Below are 7,494 nucleotides of genomic sequence, written 5' to 3'. Positions count from 1 at the left end.
AAAAAAAAAAAAAAATATGAAGTGCATAAGATCATTAACAGAATGTCTCCAAAATAAGGAAGTAACACCAATAAATAATTGTTATCTGTAACAGCTCTTTCATTCCAGGTGATTTCCCATCACTTAGCAGTTATTTTATAGATGGTCCTGACCTAGGAAAGGAGCATGGGAAAAAAAGCTGGAAGCTTCTCCCCCCCTTGTTGGGGCACATCCTCAGCCTGCAGGGCCAAAAGGGGTTTGCATCAAAGCATCCTTCAGTGGAGTGCACATTATGAATTGGAATCTTCTTGATGGGATCTTCTGGGCTGAGCATTACGAGGTAACCAAAAGCCTGTGCAGAAGGTTGCATCACACTGGGGATGCTGAATTCCAAGAGCTCATGTTAGGAGCAATGGTTGCTCCTCATTCATTCATGCAGCTCATGGAAAGTACCCACAGTTCACGAAAATAAAGACACAGAAGACATAAATTTCAGAGCGTACAAATTCTCATTCTCACAAGCAAAGGCTGCCTCACCAGAAAGAGCAAGAAAGGAAAACGAAAGTTGACTTCATCATCTCTTGCATTTATTAACTGCTCACAAAAACATTTCTGAGGTTTTAGAGATTCCCATGGCTTCATGAACTTTTTCACTGTTTCTCAGGAAGCAGTTATAGTGTTAAGAAAGCTTGGCCATGCATTGTGGTCCTTTTCAACCCAGGGCATTCTGTGATTCCCCTCTATGCATACAGCAGGATGAGACCACTCCATGAGGACAGCCAATAACACACTGACATTCTCTTTCAGTACATGCCCCAAAGGACCAGGTTTGCTGGCCACCAAACAGATGGCAGAGCACACAGAGAGATGCAACCACACGAATGCCTTGGAACTACACATACTTGCGCTGTCTTCCAGGAGGTCAGCATTACATCTACATGGTTTCACTTTTTCCCAGAAGTGGGAAGTGATTCTGCCTCTCAGATGTCCTGCTCAGGAAGTCCCTGCATGGTCTCAATCATTTCTCATTACATTGCTCTGTGTGGTCTTTTTAACAAGATCCCAATTGCAGCCAGGGACCTGACATGATACTGCAATACAAAAAATGCTATGAATCACAACAAGTCTTACATCCCTATACAAGTTACACAAAATTACCCTTTAATTCTAAAGCTGATAGGCGATGAATCCTCAGACTGCATCCATTTCAGTCACAGCCAGGTGTACAGAACTCCCATCAACACAACACACTGCAGCCTCCCCTCAGACTGTGCTGCTTTGGAAACAGATGCTAAGCATCACCTCCTGAGTATAACAAGCAGGATTGTGGTGACCAACATGAAGAGGGGATGAGGGTCACAGGCTCTGCTGCCCCATGACAAAGCCAAAAAATGCTTCCAGAGCTCAGCCAGCATGATGGGCTCCAGTCCTCAGCTGCAGCAGAACAGCTTCTGAGCAACAGTGCTGCTCACATACCTAGAAGCCAGACAACCGTGAAATGAGAAACCTTCTGGCATTCCCTAAACCTATTATATCCAAGAGAAACAAGACTGTTTGCTTTTCAGGGAAAACAGGAGCTGAAATCAAAGTCAGCCCTCAGTGGAAACACGAGCAGCTCTGCTGCAAGCAGCTCGGACTTACTCCACACCTCCCCAGTTGGTGGGGCCGCTCTCTGAACCAGAGCATCCTTTTTGGGTGGTAGATATCACTGGGGAAAAACAGCTATTATTTCCATGTTTGTTTTGCTGCCTTGCGTGCTTTCTAAAGGTCTTCCCAGTGGCTTCAATACATAAACAGCTCTTGAGATAGGCTGAACGGGATTCTGTACTTGCTGGTTTGGTCTAAAACTTGAGGCATTCTCCTCGCTACCCCCACTCCCTGCAGAAAACTGAACTTTTGGCAGTCGCTGGTAGAAAACTCACAGCCTGAGAGCAGCGATGTAACATCAAACCAAGCAGCAGGGCTGCCTGGCACAGGCAGTGACAAGGCTCTTGGGCTCTGTGCTGGCAGGGACTCACGAAGCTATCCCAGCATATATGGGGAGCAGCTCCAGCTCACCCAGAGCCAGACCTGCTGGCCAGGACTGGGCCTTCAGACAGCATTCCTGACCTTGGCAGCCCCCCCCCCCCCCCCCAGTATTTACTGCAACCTCTGCTCCCCCTCTCCAGCAGTATCCTGAAGAATGTGCTCACTGACTATGGTAACTCCTGATCTCTGCTGTGTGCTCAGGTTGTTTAATGATGACCCTGCAGACTGCACTCACGACAACAGTACACAACTAGGCTTCTGGAGAAGCAGCACAACTTCCAGCAGCTACAAACACCTCTATGGTTTGTCAGATGGAGCCTCATCCCCTCCTGTTCCAGCCCTCCCCATGGAGCAGCTTAAATCTGTCTGCATTCTATTATGTGAGGATTCCTGGTGCTGGGCTCCTGGGGAATACCACCAGGCAGAGTAATTAGAGAAAGCCAGCCTGAGGCCAGTTCCTGGGTTGAAAACTTTTCTAACTTCAGAAGTTTTTTTTTAGAGTAATAATATTAATCTTGAAAACCAGTTTAAGTTTTTGTTCCTGAAAACATTACAGTAATGTGAATGAAAGTAATTAGCTCTGTGCTTCCTGAAATTACACATCTTCTCAGACAAGGGCTTTGAAACAACAGGAACAGAGCATTTTTCAAGCCCTAGGAAGGCTTTGTGTGTCCCCAAACCTGCCTATTTCAGAGAACAATATTAACTTTCCATATGAAACCTTGTTTCTTTTTATGGGGCTGACGAGAGAGCTCTGTAACCGCACCAAGCTCACAGCAGGAGTGACTCTGCCTCCAATATCAGGAGTAACCCCAACTCCATCCCTCTTCTCTCAAGCTGCTCATACATCAGGTCACAGCAATGCAGCAGGCAAAGATGTAAGGCCTCCAGCATCTCTGAACAGCACCGAAGCGTGGGTGGGCACAGGGCAGGAAGGTGGCCCTGCTACAGGCAGGGAACCCCCAGCATATGGGATAAGGAAAGCCATTGCCAACAACACTGCCCCTGTTCAGCGTGCCAGAAGAAACTCAGCCCCCAAGACGCTGCATTTCGACAGATTTATTTTGCCTTCTTCCAAACCCACGAGGGCAGCCACCACAAAGGCCTTCTGAGCAGCGTGTGCAGATGAAGGGGCATTACAGAAAGAGCCCCACAGCACACCACAGGCCCTGCACAGGAGCACCAACCGTGACTGCTCAGAACCACAAAGGAATGGAGAGACGCACACAGCCCATTCCCAACCGCAGCACCTCAAAGTCTAAACAAATTCCTGGCAAGCTGGCTGAGGAGCAGACTTCATGCCTACAGGAGAGGTCCCGCACACAAGTGGCTGCAAATGAACATGCTGTTCTATACCAAGGTGGGAGCTACAAGGAGGGACCTGCCAGCATACATCAGCAGAGACCAATGCTGCTCGCCAGGACCCAGAGCTACTGCTAACAGAAGCTCACAGCACGCTGACCTCAGTGCCTGGGAGAGAAAAGGGGAAACCTGCCCCCAGCCCAGCCCTCGTCCCCCAGAACAGCCCCAGTTCTTCCACAGGAGAAGGGGAAAAGCAACATGGGGCTGCGTCCTGTTTTGCAAACAGTGCAGAAAGGTAGGCAGGGTTACACAGGCAGAGGAAGCCAGGAGAAATCAGGCTGGAGGCCAGCTATGTGGTTATGTTCAATTTGATTTAGAAATTTCATTATATTTTCCTGTATTTTGCTTTTGTATGTCCTTCAGCAAAAAGGCTCCGTTCAGTATATGCATCATTTGCGTCACCATCACTCCTCCCACTGCCAAACAGAAGTAGCAGATTTCATTTCCTTGCTCTGGAAACAGAGCAAAGAGAAACAAAGGCTGCACCCCACACCTTCTCAGAAACAAGATGTCCGACTACTGTTCATTCCCAATGTCACAAATTAAAAAAAAAAAAAAAAGAGATAAATAAAATGAGAAAGACCAACAAAACCTGATGCCGTGAGCAGGGATCACATCTGGCAGTTCTGGAAGAAACACGGGTAGGAAATGCAGCACATCACCACATCGCCTTGAGACACAGGGGAGACCCATGTGTGTGCAGTTCTGTCATGCAGCATTACTGTGTCTGTGCTGAAACGAGGGGAAAAAGAAACACGAATCAGAAATCAGCACAGAAGTCACAAGAGATCCAAATCACTGCCTTACAACTTTGTAAACATTAATCTTCTGCAAGAAATAAGATAATCGCTACCTCGATAAGAGATTTTTAAAACTAGCTTTTATTGAATCACTTCCGAAATAAAATCATTGCTTTGGTCCTTTGCAAGCGAACAAACAGCCATGACAACAGCAGACATGGGCAGAATAGCAGCACTCATTTCTCAGATCCTGCTCCCATCTGTGGGTTGGTTGCAGCTTGGCTGTGCCCAAATCGCAGGGGAAAGCCTTCTTCCATCATGCTTCCCCTGAGCCCTCCACAGAGCACCTCCTTCCTTCAGCCAGGTCCACATAGCACAGCTGAGCCCAAACCAGCCCTGAAAGCTTTCATGGCCATAATCAGGCTCAAAGCAACTGGCAGCTCCAGCAGAAGCCCAGCAGGGACATAAATGTCATGAACGATATGAGTGAAGGTGACAGCCCGCCCAGAGTTACACAAGTGAAAATTACAGTGGCTGAAAAGGTGACTGTGGGTGACAACTGCTCTGCCCAACTGTCTGGTTTGGGATAGGCAGCAGTTTTAGGCAGCATGATTTCTAAGGGGTTCCTCTAGACCAAGGCTGAGGCTTTAAAAGAAGAATTATAGAATCACAGAGGTTGGAAAAGAGCTACAAGATCATCCAGTCCAACCATCCACCTATCACCAACAGTTCTCAGAGACCATGTCCCTCAACACAACACCAAGAAGTGGCTGTATCTATGAAGAGCAGCTTATTTTCTGAATTAAAGCAGTTGAAAAGTTTGTTTCATCCAGAATTCAGAGGCAAGGGAAAGAAGAACAGGGAAGCAAGTCATCAACAGTATGACAGGCACAATGCAACACACCTATGAGGGGCAGGAGTGCAAAACAATACTTTGTGAGACTGCATCAAATGGGAAAGACATTTGAAAAACCAGAGAAAGTGGGATGGCCTGCTCAGAAGACAGACATGAATCCAAGAGCACAACATAAGCCATGTTCTCGGGATGGAGATCCTTGCTGACCACCCAACCCAACATGGTCACCAGGATTCTAGCAAATGCAGAGATGGATTTGAGCTCTTGTCAAAGCTTAAGCAGCTGACACGAACCTGAGTCATCATGGATATGAAACCATGAAAGGACTGCACAAACATACACCACTGCGTATTTCTTCTCAGAAATACCTGTTGTGGAGGAGGAATGTTATGAGCACTATAATCGAGTCCATAAAGGCGTTTCAGTGATTGCATTTGATGCATATTGAACATAAACATCTTTATCTTACCCAGCCAAGAAGAGCACATTTAATATTACATTAATAAATTTCACTCATTGATCATTAACCAACACAACACCTGAAACAGCAAAAAAATCCCAAAGCCTTACATAGGCTTTTAGTCACTGTTTTGTGATGCCTACATCATCCTGCTAGCACAAGCACTTATTTTTACAGCAGTGCTACTGAATATCTTTGGGTGACTGGTGCTCCTGGTTATGCATTATCACACTCATATGCTAGCACCATGTCTTAGTTGGATCCTGACTAAGTGTGATGCAATGCCTGTTCCCACAGACCATTTCATCATCAACACAACAGCAGCAGGCAATTTGCTCATCTAGTAACTCCTCCACAAGGTGCGTGGCCAAATATGACTCCATCAGAACATCCCTCTGAGGTAAGCTTTGAAGTGCCCCAGGAACCAAAGGGAAAGGGCTGTTGGGTTTGAGGAATGCACTTAGCAAAGGAAAGATGTAGTCACTGCAGAAAGCACAGAAAGGATAGATTTATGAGTAGCCTTCCTTCTAAGAAGGAACAAAGAAAGCAGATCGCCTTCTTTCTATTCTTGGCCCTGCTCATCTCAGGCCCACAGAGCAGGTAGGGTGGTTAATAATACCAGGACTCAACATTTGTCTGGAAACTGACAGCTCTGTGAGAAATTGATTTGACCACTCGTGCATCCCTTGGGCCACCCACCTGCCATCTCCATTGGGGCGCTCAGAATCCAGCCATCCATCTCATTAGGTGTCATCCAAGAGCAAAAGGCATCGGAGGTGGGACATCACTACAGCTGAGGTGCAGAGAGAAATCACGAACCACAGCGGAGATCCAATTCCTTTCTCTGGGAAGCAGCAACTACAGGAAGAGCCTCAGGGCTTCTTAGTATAACCTGGATGTTTGGTTTTTGTTTGTTCGTTCTTCTCCTTTCAGCAGCTCTTGAGAAGACAGAAAGCCCATTGGACTTGCTACAGCCTTCACATGAAATATCTTGTCCTTATATCTCTGGGACAGATGCAGAGGGGACGTAAGAGTTTGCTCCTGCTTCCCCAGGGCGCCTCTTGGGAGGAGCAGTACTGCTGGAGGGATTCTTAACTGGGGGAAGAGCCCAGAGGCTTTGGCACCCAAAAGGCCCTTTCTTTGCCCAAGTCAACAGAACTTGCTCCACGAAGGGAGACAAATCAGCAACCAGCCCAGATCCTTCTTGGGAAAGTGAAAACCTCCACGGTTGTTGTCTGAAGAGATCAGATTTCCTCTTGTTGAGAGGGTCACTGCTTTATTTCGGATCTTGCAGTTCATAGCTCCCACTCAGTTTTGTTGCGAGTGCTCCAACAGCTGTGAGACAAGGCAGCTGTCCCACAGCCAGAGACCATCCATGTGCAAGTGAGAGCAGCAGAGACAGAGCAATGTGGGGACAGCGGATGTGGGAACAGTTGGCTGGAGATGGCTTTCATCTGAGATGATGGGGCAGCATTACAAAAATCAAAACATCTCAAAACCTAACAGACCAAATTCATTCTTACAGGAGTTTGTCTCTCCTTTTCTTGTTTGCTCTAAAGTTTCCTACAGCTATTCTGGAAAGCTCTGTCCTGTGCATCCATCAGTGGCAATGGACAGATGATGATGGACACCATCCTCACCAGCCTTCTGCCTCATGCCTGACCATGGGGCAAAACCTGCCTTGACCCACCACTATTAGAAAACAGACCATGAGGGTGGGCTGCCCACAGCAGCCTAAAAGGACACCTACATTCTCCATTCAGCCCTTGGATGGTGTTTGAGGAGCAGTATTAATTCATGCAACACACATCAGCAAACAGCAGCTCCGTCACATCACTCTACCCCCCAGCCAGGGCATGGGGAGGGCAGGAACCCACAGCAAGGCAGGTGAGAGACATATGCATCTCCCTGAAATCTGAGGGATCCCGCGCAACTGCTGCCTCTCATCCTGCAAAAAACACGGCTGATAGAGGAACTGAGATACAGGTCTGTACTGCAAGCAATGGGAAAATTAGAGCTGCCGAAGGAGGCACTAAGCATGCGCTGATAACATAGAAAAGTCTAAAAAA

The 7,494-nt window shown here is 47.2% G+C and overlaps 1 protein-coding gene across 3 annotated transcripts in view; it reads right to left on the bottom strand.

The window, feature by feature from the left end:
- Nucleotides 1–7,494, bottom strand: part of LOC104913753 — a 35,454-nt gene that overhangs the window by 24,313 nt on the left and 3,647 nt on the right. Inside the window, exons 1-2 of one of the 3 annotated variants that reach the window (XM_010721255.3) lie at nucleotides 6,125–7,274; nucleotides 3,962–4,101 (exon numbers count right to left, since the gene is read on the bottom strand). The exons of 1 other annotated variant lie outside the window; for it this stretch is intronic. The gene's annotated coding sequence lies outside the window, so the exon portion shown is untranslated. Of the gene's footprint in view, nucleotides 1–3,961; nucleotides 4,102–6,124; nucleotides 7,275–7,494 lie in introns of those variants that run through there. One more of the 3 variants, XM_010721254.3, reaches the window with a different exon arrangement.

This window comes from Meleagris gallopavo, chromosome 20, assembly GCF_000146605.3.
Source record: "Meleagris gallopavo isolate NT-WF06-2002-E0010 breed Aviagen turkey brand Nicholas breeding stock chromosome 20, Turkey_5.1, whole genome shotgun sequence".
Lineage (NCBI taxonomy): Eukaryota > Metazoa > Chordata > Aves > Galliformes > Phasianidae > Meleagris > Meleagris gallopavo.
This window is presented reverse-complemented; position numbering and strand designations above follow the sequence as displayed.